Raw genomic sequence first — 16,280 nt, 5'->3', positions numbered from 1 at the left:
CAATTTTCTTCATTACTCCCTCTCTCGCTCTCTGTCTTTTTGTCTCTCACTGTTCCAACACATTTCAGCCTCTCCTCCCTCTCTCTCTCTCTCTCTCTCTCTCTCTCTCTCTCTCTCTGGCTCATTATTTCAGTCACTCCATCAATCAAATGCACTCACACTCGTCCCATGATATGACTCCCTCCCCTTTATCTTTCCCCGTATCACATGTACATTGGATGGATTCAGGCCACCTCACTGTTCCCCTTATGTCTTTGATGAAGAGAGGTCATCATAAAAATAAAGAAAAACTGCTTGGACTTTTCCCATTCATAAAATGGGGCTTTATTACCTCTGCAGTAGAAATAAAAGTTGGTGACGGATATTGTGGCTACACCTTGAGGAATAGTTGGTGCAGTGTTTATGAGATCTGCTAACAGACGCAGATTTAGACATTTTGGGACCTACGGCAAACTCAGGCATGTGCACCCCATGTTCTGCCCCCTGTTCAGTCCTTGAATAAATGAGTCATAAAAAGAAATTTTTAATTTTGTTGGAGTGCCAAGGATGAAATGAGGAGTCTCACATCCTCAGGAAAGAAGTTGCTCTGTAGGCTGGTGGTACAGCAGTGGATACTTCTGCATTTCTTGCAAGACAGCAGCAGTATGAACAGGCGGTGGCTGGGGTGGGTCTGTTAGTATCCTCAGGCTTCTCCCTTTTTGCAGCATCACTATGGTAGCTTTGCATCATTTTTCAACAGTCTGTACCATTGACTTAAAAAAAGATGGATGCCACAGCTCCACTTCAGTGTATGGATTTTCAGGGAAAAATAAGGAATTAACAAAAAAAACTTGTTTGCTAAGAAAATGGCCAACTACAAGCTTGGGGGAATGATGCCAAAGGTCTATTCACCTAAATCACACACAAATGCACACACACAAAATAATACAAAAACATTTTTTTGCAGTTACCTCTTGGGATATCATCCCCCGCAGACATTTGTAGTTTTATTTGGTGTGATCTTGAGATACTTGCTGCTGGGACTTCAAATCCCAGTGCAGTGGAGCTGAATAGCATTTTGTTTGCTATGCTCACTGCCTGGAAAAATTACATTTGAAAGACTCAACAGCAACAGAAACAATGTCCCAGCTATTCTGGATGGTTCACAGACCTCACACTACTTTTTTAGCGCTTTGGATGAAACATTTAAAAGCACACGCCAATTGAATGACAGAGGATCAGACCTATGTGAGCATTGAGTGTTTAAAGAAAGAAACATGTCTTCATGTGGCCTGAGATTTTATTTGTTGCCTTGCAAGGCAGCTGTACTTGTAACAATCCTTTTTTCCAAGCTTCCAGTTATTTCCTCCTGTCCCAACCACAGTGGTTTAGACCAATCAGCATCCTGTGAGGAACCGCAGCTACAGGTGTGATTTAGGTGTGAGAGCCACAAAAACAACAATCACAGCTCCCAAATAGGTCAGTGTAGAAGCTATTATAGTATCAGAACTGGAGGGTATTTCTTGATTGCAATAAGATCAACTCCACTGAAGGTTTTTTTTCAGTAAAGATGTCTTCACTCTGTCTCTGACAGGCTTTGGCAAGAGTTGGGCTACTGCGTGGTTTGTTGATTTGATTGGTTGAAGGTAGCCCGTGACAGGCTGTGATAGACAGATGGTTCATCCAATCTCCTGCCAATTATTTTTTGAATGTGACTGCCCTTTTCCAAACAGGTTCCAAAGACGACTTCCCAGATGGTTCTGTGTAACAAACCATCTGGTGCTTCAGGATATTTCATTAGATTCTTGTTCGAAAATCTTAAGACCAATGATCTTAATTCTGTTGTGACATCTAAAGGTTGGGGCATGCTTCAAATGAGCCAGCTATTACGACATATTGTCCAACTACATCTGCAGGTTAAAATGTGTACAGATGTTCACAACAACCACACTCTGCTGTTGCAGAGAGGAGCAAGAAGCAATAAGATTTCAAATGGGGATAATGCAGCCACTTTTGGACAATCTTTCCTTGAAGGTATCCATGCTGAGACCTGCAAACCTACTCAATTTTTTCATCCCCACGCTGCATGAAGTGGGTGTGAATACCAGATTGTCAGTTTTGACAGAAATTGTTAGACTCAGGCTCCCCACTTCCAACGTCAAAAAGGTGCGGGGGGCAGAGGTGGAAGGATTCGAGTCATATGACTTGAAAATATTTGCTTCATGAAACTGCTCACAACAAGATCCCTGGATTATCTTGAGAAACCAGGTCATGATTTCTGGAAAGAGGCACTCGTTCTGAATTTTTCAAATGTTTGCTTTGAGCACCACAAGCCAAGTGCCATTTAGTCCCATTATATTGGCGAGAAGGCAGACATCTCTACGGCCGATATCTCCCAAACTCTGTCACTCACACCAAAAGACTTTTGATGGATAAATATCACTACAGGCCAGGGGAAAAATATTTATTTTTGATTTTGGGGTGAACTGTTCCTTTAATTAACAAATACACAGATGGGACTGTATTTCATGGCAGTTTTGCCTTTATTAGATAAAGAACCTGACAGGAAACATGGCAGGTGGACAGAGAGAGGTTTATGACGTAACAAAGGTACCCTGCTCAAATCAAACAAGGAATATTGCAATTATGTGTTATATGTTATCAGGACACCCTGCTGGTGTTGGATTTTATAATTGAAATGCCCCTGCTAGTCCAGTTCTGGTGAATCCTGATGATGCATGTGGTTTGTGAAAGAGTGACCTCATCATTATTAATGTCCAAATGGGTAAACGATTGGATTCTCCACATGGGGGCAGTTGTTGCTCTAACATTGTAAACTGTTTGGTGACACCTGCTGCATGGACAGTCAAATCAAGAACTCAGATGCATGAGAATGCAGTACCTCAGTGACTGTGACAGATACAAAATAACCACAATGCCCTCAGTTCAATTCAGGGAAGTTTATTGCTTGTAAACCCACCGCACCCCACACCCCACACCCCACACTATACTTCCTGTCTATGTTGCACACTCTAAACAGACCAACAACAGAATAATGCCAAAACACCCTTAAAACAGAAAAACAGAAGTAACCAACATCTTACTTAGAAAATGATTCAGTAATCTAATGTTGGATATGCATGATGATATCAAGTAAATTTATGCAATAATTCTGTTTCAGTGAATTGCATTTATGCAGCTGGAGTGTCTGACTAAAAAAAAAAAAAAAACCCTGTCCTTATGTCTACTTTATGCTTTTAGAGCCCATCAAAGAGACGGATGGAGGACAGAGGAAGGCAAGCTGGGTTGAAATACATTAATGCACACAATAGTGCACTCTGTTAAGAGGAGATGTAGATGAATCCTGCCAAATGTAGCCTCTCAAGGACAACATGACACCATCATTGTAACCCTTGATAAGAGCTCTAGTGGGAGCTCTTCTTTAATGGTGCACCACTCCACAGTGCATATTCACCACACTTTCATCCTACCTTGATGTTTCAACTGCTGCCCAATGTCCTTATTCTGAGAAACTAGCTTTCCTCCTGCTTTCTGTGTTAACGCCTCTCATGCCAAAGGCAAGGAGAGAAAAGTGGGTCACGGGCAGATGGAGCATACAGTAGTAGTAAGAATTTGCTGGCTAGGTTTTTAGTTTTTGGTGTTTTTTTCTGTGTGTTTTAGAGAGCTTTGGGTGAAGTGAAGTCAGACTGAAAGAGAAAACAAATGCAGAAGAAAAGACAGGAGTAGAGGGCAGAATGAGAAAGAAGTTATTGATTTATGAAATCAAAGCTGTGAAGCACAGAGAACCTATTGCTTTAAATCACTAGCTCGAAACATAAAATGATGTCTGCACATTTTTAGTGCTAGGACTTTGGAAAAACTTTGGTTGTACTGACATAGACATTTTGAGATTTACTGCTTGTGACCGTTGCACTCATAGTCTAACAGTGATTTGCAAATTTACAGCCCTAAATACAGTTACAGCTATTCACTGTACAGACACAGTGAAATATGGGCTCAAATCTGCCTTAAGGCCTCATTCATGTATTACTGTTCTCAAAGAAAACCGATGCAGTGGTGGACTCTGGTGGCTGTTTCAGGTTACTGAAACTGAGACCTCAATGTCAGAAATGAAAGATTTTCAGAATGTCTTTCTTTCTTTTCTTTTTTTTTTTCTTTACAATTTCAGAGATGTGTTATCACTCACTGTTTTCTAATGACCTTTTTGAAAATACAGTTCAACAAGAACAAGAATGCAGTTACTCAAGATGTGTGTCAACATTTGCTCTGTGGGTTGTTCACCTTTGTCTTCCTCTTATAAATGCACAACTTGAGAAACATGGAAAGACGCTATAATGTGTAATAAATGAAAAAAAAAACTAAAGAACAGATCCAAGGTTTGCTGTTTCAGTGCTCTGATATCATTTTGGACAATAAACTTTATTGTTAATTTGTAAAATGTCCTGCCTACATTACTTATCTTTGTCAACCGTGTTAATTGCAAAAATGTTTATGTATATATTCCATATTGTGTATATTATATTTATATTACTTTGTGTATAAAGAAGATTTTCTTTGCATTTTGCATACATTTTTTTGCTACATGATATTGGCATTGGCCCCAAAAATCTAGTATCCAGTAACATTTTACATGAGACAAAAATCTTAGGTTCATCCTTTTTAATTTGTAAATACTGGTGTTGCTTACTGTAAGTGTTGTTACCTACAGTAAGTCTAAAGTTTCCCCACTGAACAAACTGAAACTGACCCCTTGTTTGGATTCTGAGAATCAAAGCACAGAAACAGAAGCACCACATTTTGTCCTGTCATGTCATGTGTCATCGTGCATTTTCAGCAGCTTTCGAACAAAGACATCTGCATTCAGTTTTCCTACTGGAGAACACACCAGTCCTGTGGTGCTTTTGGATGCCTGTATGCAACACTTTTTAGGTGCAGGAATGGAGTCTCTAAATTATGATTTTATTTATCAAAAAATATGTTCTTCTTTCACACGCTGCATAAGCAGAAGTTGCTGACCAGACCTCAGTTAACTTTCAGTGCTTCTTCCATCAGTCTATCTGCAGAAATCAGCAGTATCTCATTTAACACGTAAAACCACAGTGTCCTGAAATGACATTACACACATAGATAACGGATGTGGACAGATGTTTAAACATGATAGTAATTACAAACTGCTGTAACTAACTGTGAATGCCTTCCTAAAGATGATGTCTTAAACTTTTGAATGTTAACATTATTTCTAAACTGGATCTGGGTGCCTGTAGTATGGGCAGATTCACAACATAATTTCTTGTCTGTGTATTAATAGTCATTAGTAGTAGTAATAGTCATAGTCTGCATGATGACTGTCTCTCCTTTCAGTTCATTCACACCCATCATTCAGCCTGCGGTTCAACTGGTCAACAACGCAGCTCATCTGGCTTCTGTATTTGGTTTTGTAATGGCTTAAACGTTTGCTTTGAGGAACAGCCTCAGCAGTTTCTCCTTCATCTCACAGAAAACTCCTTACACAGAAACCAAATAAAGAACTGCAACTTTAGAACATTTTTGTCATGAAAACACAGTTTTAAAAATTCTTAGGAGCAACACTATTTTTAGGGGAAAAAAAATGTAAAACTGCACATATTAATGAGACTGAAAATTTTAAGAACTATGCCTCTTATCAAAGGGTTCTCCAAACAGCTAAAAATGAAGCTGGTGTGTTGTTTGCATGTAATCTCGTACCAGGTATTTTCAATCAGTTGGGAAGCAATTCCATGAACTGCACAAAACATAAGCTGCAAGACATAAATTATAAGAGTCAGGTATAAACTTCTGTTTTTAAATCATTGAGGCCAGGATAAGTTTTCAATCTGTTGCAGAAGTTTTACTTGCCTGGCTCTTGCAAAAGGAGTATGGGGTTTAACTCTGAAGGACTTTCAAATTAGATAACATATATAATTCAAATATTATGTAAGATACAAGTTTCATGTATACATATGTCACAAGCATTTGATAACCACAACTGAGGGATATGCACTATCAGCCAATATATCAATTTTTTTTACTCCCTAATATTGTTGAGTCTTTACTAGTAACAGTTCATTTTACATGTCGCTGGGCTGGACTGTTGTAACGGGCACGTTTTGGACCCAAATATAGCACACAAACAAGGTAAAATAAGGATCGTTGGTAATAACCTTTATTAAAGGCTTATCAGAAAACACCAAGAGGTTAAACAGCTCAATCCAAGCTTGTAGTTGTGGGCTTTCTGTGGTTCAGCGGAAATGCCAAGAACCAAGCAAATTATCCAGCAGGAAGCCGGAACAATAGGGGAACCTAAAAAAGATTGGAGGGGAATACCGGAAAGCCACAGAGAAAGGAATGTCAAGACAGATCTCATGGTCAGGAGCAAAAGGTGGCAAATTAAACATCTGTATATTTATAATTGTTGTTTATAATTGTTATTATTGTTAAGAACATATCAGCTGTCCTTTTACAAGAGGTTGTAAATAAATTACTAATCTAAAAGTTTTCTTAGGGAGATTTTACACATAGTCCTCTTTAAAACAACCAAATTCAGTCCTGTTAAAGTGGACCAAAAAGGGGACCAACAGAAAAGGGACTTAGTTCTCTCTCTGGTCCACTTTAGCTCTGATGAGGCTTTGTTCACACTATACTGTATATAGCTCCTCTCCACACAGTATACTGTCCAGTTTATCATAAAAGTCCCAAATTGCAAATTGAATGAAAACCTTTTCTGCGTTTCTGTGTGGTGGATGGTTGCTTTCTGTTCTTTGTTCCATTTCTGGAAATGTGCAGTAGTTTCTTCCTCTGACCAAAATACTCCTCACCCATTTGTTTTTTTTTTAGTGCAATAGCAAGAACAACGCTAAATGGTTAAAATATAATGGCAAAAGGTGAAGTGAACCTTGAGTTTTGTTTTCACATTGCACAAGTTTAACAAATTGCCACAGAGACATTGCTCACAAATGAACCTTACTTCTATAATTAATGTATTTACTGTGAATTTCCTCTGTCATATCTGTCTTCCTTGATAATGAGCTGATGTGCTCTTGTCTTTGTATGCAACAGTGTTGCATAATGTATTTTCTAGGGTAAATGTTTTGTCTTCCTAGTTGTTCTCTTTGAAATGTGCTAACTAAGTTCTGCGAAGACTACTTCCGTACTGGAAACAACATTGAGAAGAAATATTTTAGCAGAGGGGAAGTATAAAGCAGGCATTAACATGGACAGTTTTTCAAATGAAATGTCTCTTCAAACACGTACATTTCTGTGCTTGCCCCCCACCCCGCCCCTCCCCTTTGTAACTTCCTCAACACGACTGAATTCTGAAAACAGTCAGGTTGTCTTGTAATTTCTCAGCAGTTTAGTCACTGTACTGTCATTTCTCTGTCTGTGTTGCTGTGGCAGGACGATGGCCAGGGGAGAACATCTGCTGGTCCTGACAGGTAAGAATGAAACCTGAACCAGGATTATTGTTGTTGGGGTTAAAGGTGGTTTTATCATTGTAATGTTTTTTTGTAATGCTTTTACTTAGATGTTTTATGCATTTATGTAACATAACATATTTCATATTTTGTAGTGTATGAAGGTCTATCTATTACACACTTCTTGGTGACAGAAGCGATTAATCAAATATGCAATTAAATGCCTTTTCCATTGTATTTAAGCTGAATTTTCTGTAATAAATATGATTTATATTGGGCAAATGTATAAGAGTTTTGGATACATAAAAATTTCTAAGGTGCCCTTCAGCAAGGCACTTAACTTGAAACAAAACTAACTAAGAAAACTAACACATCTTGATTAAATGTGAGATAATATAACTATATTTATCTTAAATAATGGAGGCAAACACCTGAAAAATTATTTTGTCATGTTTGGTACTAACAGTAATTTTTAATGCCAATGTATTTGTAATTTTTTTTGCAGTCACTGGAAGGTGGAGGGATATGTCATGGCTTAACATTATCACCCCAAATTAAAACATTTGTGCATTAAGCCGAATGTTTTCATGAAGGTGTATGATTGTGCCAGTCAGCATTATGTCCTTCTATTAGCTCAAAGATGTCATTTTACTGAATTACAAACTAGAGCACACATTAATAAATATATTGCAGTGACAGGTTGATCATGTATACACATACACAGATGCACATACATCTGTGGCTTTTATATACTTGTGAGCATACTGTGTTTAATTTACAGGAATTCCCTGTAGGCTTACATTAACCCACCAGTTTACTCATGTTAGTGTAATTTGACATTTATTAATAATTGCAAAAAAAAAAGAATAGAATAGAATCATACACTGCATCAGTAAATGTTGCGTATCCAAACTGAAAAACATGTAAATAATATATTATTATTTTAAAAAACAGAATTATGTTGTATGTTGTATGTTGTATGCCTCTGCCCACTGGTCAAGTTACAGTTTACATTCATGTCTGTTCAGACTGGTATAATATATGTGGCGAAGACTCACAGAGACATAACATTATTATTTTGTTTTAAATTGAATGGTGTTGAAAGAGCCTTTGCAGACATTTTGTTTAAATGTGTACATACAAACACACAGGCACTCAAACAGACAGAAGTGAAATTATACAAATTCGATCCCTCTGAACAGGATGAATCCTTGCTGAAAAACACACCGTCCCCAAACATTTAACAAATCTCTCAACATGTTCTCTGCACTCTTATAAAAGCAAAATATTTTTTCAAATTTTAATTCATGTGTGAAAAATATGCTTCCACATTCAAATCTATTCTAAAAAAGATTATTATAAAATAATTGATAAATGCTAAGAAAAGGCTCAGATATTTATAATTTACATCATTGTTCTATCATGAAGCCAGATGTTTTCTAAAAATTGTATAATACATTTTGTCAGTTAATTATGAGTCATTATTATTGCTATTGATTAGAATTTTCTAAATTATAAAGTAAATAGTATTTTATGTATTTTATTTTATTAATGTATCTTTTATGTACTTTTAAAAAATAATAATAATAATATTGTTAAAAAAATGGAAAAATAAGATTGCTTTTATGTACCAAGGTGGACTATTCTCAATAAAAGAAGTAAAATATAAAACAGTTACATTTGGGAAACAGAAAAAAACTCTTTTTAAAGTGTTAAATATTTTACACTATGGTGGAGTTGCACCAACTCTTGAAATATTTGAATTTTGACACTAGTCAACACAAGTCAGTGTCAAATTTACACAACTCTAGTGTGCAGTGTCAAAAGTTAGCGCTGTCAGTGTGTTTGTTTCACACTAAATAGAACTGCTGCCATATTAACACTACAGAGAAGGTACATTTTAATTCAGTATTTAACTCTTGTACAGCTGAGTTGTTTTTTATTAAATTTATTATATTTTATGAACACAGCAAGGAGTCAACTTATTTACCATTAATTTACCATTTAACATTAATTACCATTTCCACTCACACTGAACGATATCACAGGCATTATGAATGGCTGCGATCGGCTCCAGCTGACATGGCGCAGCTGAAACGCAACGCAGCCGCTCCTGGTGAAATTTAGCTGTTAACACTAACACTTTAAACACTTACACTTAAAACACTGATACTAACACTTTAAACACTAACACTTTAAACACTAACACTGTTCTGTGAAATCAGCACTAGAGAGTTGTTTGCAGAATATCACATCTGACTTCCAATAACAACACCAACTTTTTTAAAAAAAAAATAACCCCCTATTAGACTTAACAAGAGCTGACTCTATACTTTTACTGCACACTAAACATCTAACACTTTTCATTTTGCACATAGTATATTCAGGTAATATCCATAGTCATTTGTACACCAGAGATCGTCTTCCTATGTTATACAATTAAACTGCCAAACAAATAATAGTCAGTGTTTTATGATTCCACAACATATTGATATGTAGTGCAAATGAAAAATAGAAATGGACTTTATCTGTTAATGTTCCATTTTTCTTTATGGCTTTACTACATGTGCTCCATATTAACTTTTCACTTATAAATATGAATAAATTGAATAGAAACTTCTGTGCAGCTTCCATGAGCAGTGACAGACATCGTGGCTAAAGAGACAAAATAAAATAGCACCACCTACAGACTCTTTGACTCCATTAACTGAAAATCCACTGGAAGAAAAACACCACAGCTCTGGACACACTGCCTAAGTCGCAAGTAATGTGTTTGAAGATACCAATACCACCAAAAAAAAAGTGGATCTTGCGAATTACTATTTAGAATTTTGACTCAGTGCGTGAAATGTCTGGCTCTAAATGACAGAGACTAATGTCAACTGTGTACTATAAGTCATTAAAGTATTTGTTCATATTTGTTCATATTAAAGAACATTAACATTTAAAAAAAAATTTTGTTACAGTGTTCGTGTTCCTGGCAAGATGTCAGCAGAAACCAAAAGGTAATCTATCAAAGTATCAAACATAAAAGCATTCATTTTGAAGTAAAATTTAAAGTTTTTTACTATTACTCACTATATTTTGTTTATGAATTACTGCTGCATTTATATGTATGTTGCATTTTACTGCTGCAGATATTTAAGGTTGTGCTAATTTAAACTAATTTTAACTACTTTATATTTTGTTGGGTAGTTAATCTACAGCAATGCACCATTTTTAATGTTTGCCTTCATTTGCCATTCTCTGGTAAAAACCATTTATCTCTAAAATGCCGACTTATCATGAGCTCAGAATAACAATCTTGTTTTCAGCTTTGTGACCAGAGAGAGGGTAGGTTAAACAGTAGTGAAGTAGGAGAATGTTCTCAATCCATAAAGGAAGAAATCAGTTTACTGAGAAAATTCAAAATCATGTAGTTAAATGATTTTCACAGGACAAGAGGTGTATGAAAAAATGTAATCTGAAAAGTAACCAATGTACGAAATGTAGTTGAGTAAAAAGTAAAAAATTCTGAATTGTAGTGAAGCATAAAGTTGTATAAAATGGAACGACTCAAAGTACAAGTACCTTGAATCTAAATACAGTACTTGAGTAAATGCTTAGTAATATTTCACAACTGCTTCTCGTGGGTGTGAAATGACAACAAGTGTCATCAATAACCATGCACAACAGTCTCTTACAGATTCTTACAATGACATGAACTGTGTCAGGTGTCTGAATGCCCACACAAATACTTTACTTGCATGTCCTTTTTTCCTTCGTCTCCTGCCTCCTTAGTCTCTATGTCACCCGAACTCACGGAGATCTTCTCTGGGGACCTATTTTATTTGAGCTGTAAGAACACCACAAAAGGTACCACAGTGAAATGGTACTTCAACGACACGGAGAAAAGGCAGACAACAGAAGAACCCTGGAAGATAGGTGTGGCTTCCCCCGTACACACAGGCTCTTACTACTGTGTGAACAATGAGGGACAAAGTGAAAGTTTCTCCATCAAGGTCCTGGGTAAATAAACCTCATCACATGAATATTATAGTCGAAACCCCTAAAGTTGTAAAAGGACATACAATGTCCGTACCATACAAATAATGGTATAATTTATTTATTTACCACTCAGAATACCTCCCCAGAGCCTCACTCATCATCCAGACAGGCCAGCCAGTGATGCGGCAGGGAGGCTCAGTTGTCCTGCAGCTTGACAATGACGACGGCCTGCAGGGATGGGACTGCTGGGTCTACAGGAAGACAAGAGGGACGACAAGAAGGATTAAGTTGAGGTTGAACAGTGGCAATGTGAGTCTGGCCTTTCAACGCAACCTGGATGACCCCGAGACCATTTTCTGGTGTACTGACAGTACTAAACAACTCAGAAGTAACCAAATCACAGTCAGGATCTCAGGTAGGTCTAATGTACTTTAATGCTCTGTTTCATCATAACAATTATGTGATTAAATTGGGCTTATTCATTCCATTTACTTAGGGGTACTGACATTATATGCCATCAAACAATTCACATATCTTTCATCTGTTTTCACGTTAACAGTTTCTGCTTGACAGCTAATGTAAATTTAAAGACATGCAACCAATGTGCCAAACTAAAAAAGACAAGTAAGTCTAAGCAAGTAGCAGCAGCTTTCATTGGCCCAAAACAGCCACTTTGTCGCCACACTCAAAATAATGTTAGGGTGTCCTTAATCACTTTTTAATTGGTAAGGTTTTTTATAGCATTATTTAAACCTTCAATATTTTTATTGAAGAGACAAGGTTTGAACACAGCATCAACATGTAAGTTGAAAGGCAAAATTGTTGGCAAACTGTTGCATATTTGTACATCTAATACTTACGGAGCAACATTAGTATCCATTTGGACTCATGTTTTGGCTGCCTGGCAAATACAAGTTCAAAATTCACGATACCTGCATTATTAAAAAAAAAAGAAAGAAAAAAAAAGTTGAGAAAAGTTATAATTTCAAAGCAGCTGCCTTCACTAGATTTCTGAGTTTTGAATAAAACTCAAATTCATATGTTAAATAAACAAAACCAAGTTTTGCCAACCTATAATCTTTTGTTAAAATAATTTACTTTTCTTATTTGGATAAACTTGCATTTTTTTAGGAACCCCTCAAAAATTTACAAAAAAAAAAGTCTGATTTTAAAGTCTGATTCGTCATTATTTTGGTGCTTGAAGTTTGAAATCTGGGGGGTCTAAAACTCAAAGATTGAAGTAAGTTACCTTGAAATTTTGAGTTTTCTCAACTTCTTTGCTTTTACAGTGTGGCTACATCTTTAGCTATTAAATGCTCCACTATGTTCATCACCTTGTTTTTATTTTTACGTCATTTGAATCATAGGGGTAAAACTAATCCAATCCAATCTTTATCGTCTTCTTTCAGACAAGGACGTATCGCTGGAAATGTATCATCTGCCTGCTGTAACTGGGGAGAGTCTGATTCTGAAGTGTCTCACTTGGGGCACAGATAAGATTAGCCATGCTGTTTTCTACAAAGGCAATATAATCGTTCAGGACAGTAACAGTCCTACCCTCAAATTCCCTGACGTGCAAGAATCTAACATGGGAACATATAGGTGTGATGCCACCTTCACGTACAAGGAACGTACTAGTGGGCCCCCATACAAAGTGTCCTCTGATGATCAAGATTTGTTTGTCCAAGGTACGCCTATCCAACCCACACTGTTCGCCTTTGACTGCAATCACTGCTGGTGTACTGAATGAAGTTTCCTTCTTTTGTGTGATACTGTATACCTTCTTTTCTCCAGCAGACATTTTTTTAAGTCTGTCTCCTCATTTGTCCTTTTCCAGTGGCTCATATGAAGGCAGTTCTCGCTGAAAGAAATGGCATGTCATGTTCTTGTCCACATTGTCCCCATGATGATGTCTCCTATCGCTGGTATCACATGAATGATGGTGGTCAGCCAGTAGAACTTCCAAGTAACCGCCAATACTCCATGACGCCAGACACGAGTGCAACTTACGCCTGTAGAGCTGTGTGGAAAACCGGGAGGTCTTTTCTCAGCAATAGTCATGATTGTAAGTTCTTGCTTTTGTTCCTGCTAGTGGACTTTGACTTACACACAGAGTGAACAGTAGGCAGAAGTACCTTTTCATAAATTTTCACTATATGTAGTGTTTGTGTTGTGAAACATGCTGTAACAACTGTAGTAGCCATTTCCATCCAGTTGATTTGTACTCAAAAGTCTCTTAGGGTTTTTCCATCGTCACTTTCGGCCATACAGAGTCAAACCATGCCCCGGTGATTTGCATTTCCATGACCACTTATAATTGTTTGCTGAGTCACGCCTAAGATGGACCATCCCTGGAGTAGGGCCAAAGTGAGCCCGACCTCCAAGCGAGCTGTGCTTGTGGCTCGCCAACTGTGGCAAACCCATGATGACCCCCATCTCCACCTCAAAACAAGCATGTGTCGTCAGACACACAATAACAAAATAATGGGGGACTTTTATTGTGAAGAATGAAGTGTTTGTTCACGGTTTTACAGCTATTCAACTTGAGCTAAACTTGCTTTCATTTAAAAGACTCTACTTCAAGTTGTAATGGAGATGGAAATCCCTGTCTTGCTGGGTTGATGTACCAAGTCAAACCAGGTCAAGCCAAGTCAACATGTGTGTATCGAAAAGGGGTATCTGTGAGCTTGCAGTACTAGTCTTCTCCTCTTGTCTCTTTTGCAGTGTACTTATCTGTTAAATCAGAGCAACTTTTCAGAGAGTTCAGAGACCAGCCATTCAAACACCAGTTTGCTATGGGCGTCCATGTTTTTCCAAGCAGATGCATTACGATGCCTTTAGTTTGAAGTCTGGAATACCGACTATGCACTTGACTTTTGACTTGCAATGGATTGCAGCATAAATATCAGGATATCTCTGCTACATCAATTTCGATCACTCTCTTTTAATGCCACTCCTGTGAAGCCCCGAACCTTCATGGAGGTGCTAATTTTTTGGGAGTGCCTCTTTAAGTAAGTTTTTTAACCAGTGTGATTTCAGTTTGACCACAGATCACTTGGCGTTTTGCAGCTCTGTTAGTTGTCACATATACAAAATGCTGACAGCCAGACCTCTTTTATAGTGAGACATGTTGCTAATGGGAATTCAGCTGATATGAACTATCACAGGGTCACAGGAAATTGATACAGTCATGATATGTCATGCATGTTCTGTCTCTATTTCAGATAAAGGCTCCGGCAATGTCATTATGGTAATCGTGGTCATCATGCTGGTGCTCCTAGGTCTAGTAGTTGCAGTTGTAGCATTTTACATGTGGTATAGAAAGAGACATGACACAGGTGAGTAACCACAACTTCTTTTCCATTCTTTGTAACCGAAGGCAGTTCATACAGCGCTTGTTTTTTTTTTTCAGGACCAATATACGAGGATGTGGCGCTGAGTTCACGAGACAAAGGTGATGACAAATACGAGATGCTGCGGAAGCCACATGGTGCCCAAAAGGAGGGCGAGTACGACACCCTTCACCCAGAAGCATCAGGCAGAGGGCAGAAACAGGGTGATTATGAAGCACTGAAGAAAGGGGAGATGAAAGAGGGGGTATACCACACCCTGGGGATGGAGGGGGCAGCAGGAGGGGCAGGGGCATATGAAGCACTGAAGAAAGAGGGAATGAAGGAGGGGGAGTACCACACCCTGGGGATGGCGGGCGCAGCAGGAGGAGAGGGGGGATATGAAGCACTGAAGAAAGAGGGAATGAAAGAGGGGGAATACCACACCCTGGGAATGGCAGGCACAGGTGGAGGGCAGGGAGGACAGTGAATATGAGATAGTGCAGGAAAAGAAGTAAGCAAGGGCAGAGGAGCACAAGAGTGAGTCATGAAAGGAAAGACAGGCTTCAGTACCTTTTTTACTGAACAAAATCAGATTTCCCACAAACAACCTGAAGGTCCTTAATGTTGTGTAACGCAGGCACTAGCAATTATTCCCATTAAGGTATTATATTAATCATGTTTATTATGTGGAATATACTGAAATATGTAAATTATCAGAACAGAAAACAATTCAATTTCTGACACCAAAAGTTAAAACAAGAACAAAAATGAAGTCAGAGACACAGACTCAAAATGTGATATACAAGATTTCATGGATGCAAGGCAAGGCAGTTTGCTCTGGGTGTTTATGCTATGCTTTTATTTTTATTCTGATTTAGCCTTTTTAGAAGTGAATCCAATGTTAAGAAGTAATGAACTTTGTTTTATCTTTTTTTTTTTTTTTACCTGACTTCATGCTTACTGAGTATTTATTTTAAACCAAGTGTAACCATGATGTTTAACGCAGAAAAAAAAAAATCCACTGCTTTTCAGCTTTTATGGGGTAATGGGTATTTTTTCAAATATTTGATCAGTCATTTGGTCAATAAAATGTCACAGAATGATAAAAAAAAATGTCTCCCAAAGCCAAAGATGACAGCTTCAGAAAATGAACTTACTTTTATTTAAATGACTTGTTTTGTCCATAGACAAAAGATATTCAATTTACTGTCATAGAAGAGTAAAGAAACCAGAAAATATCCACACTAGAGAAGCTGAAATCAGAGAACTTGGACTTTTTCAATTTAAAAATGTCACATTTCACAGCATAACTTAAGTTGTTTGACCAACTGTCAACTAATTTTTCCAGCCCTGATACGCCTACTTATATACTGTATATATAGCATATCAGCATTACATAGCATCATATCATCACATCATTATCACATCAGCATTATACACACATACTCATTTCACTCCACCTTTTTTTCTACCATGTGAATTACATTAAGTGCTTGATCAACCTATCAAAATCTGTTTTTAATGATGGGAA

General features: G+C 37.5%; 1 pseudogene across 1 annotated transcript; it reads left to right on the top strand.

The window, feature by feature from the left end:
* Window positions 1–7,318: 7,318 nt before the first annotated feature.
* Window positions 7,319–15,684, top strand: LOC146311839 (uncharacterized; annotated as a pseudogene). Its single transcript, XR_014772165.1, has 8 exons — window positions 7,319–7,451; window positions 10,397–10,435; window positions 11,211–11,438; window positions 11,551–11,832; window positions 12,827–13,105; window positions 13,255–13,482; window positions 14,642–14,755; window positions 14,830–15,684. The product of XR_014772165.1 is annotated as an uncharacterized LOC146311839 (transcript).
* Window positions 15,685–16,280: the final 596 nt, after the last annotated feature.

This window comes from Lutjanus erythropterus, chromosome 17 (genome assembly GCF_056507025.1).
Source record: "Lutjanus erythropterus isolate fLutEry1 chromosome 17, fLutEry1.hap2, whole genome shotgun sequence".
Taxonomy (NCBI): domain Eukaryota; kingdom Metazoa; phylum Chordata; class Actinopteri; order Lutjaniformes; family Lutjanidae; genus Lutjanus; species Lutjanus erythropterus.
Note: the sequence above shows the minus strand (reverse complement) of the source record. Positions and strands in the feature narration are given on the sequence as shown.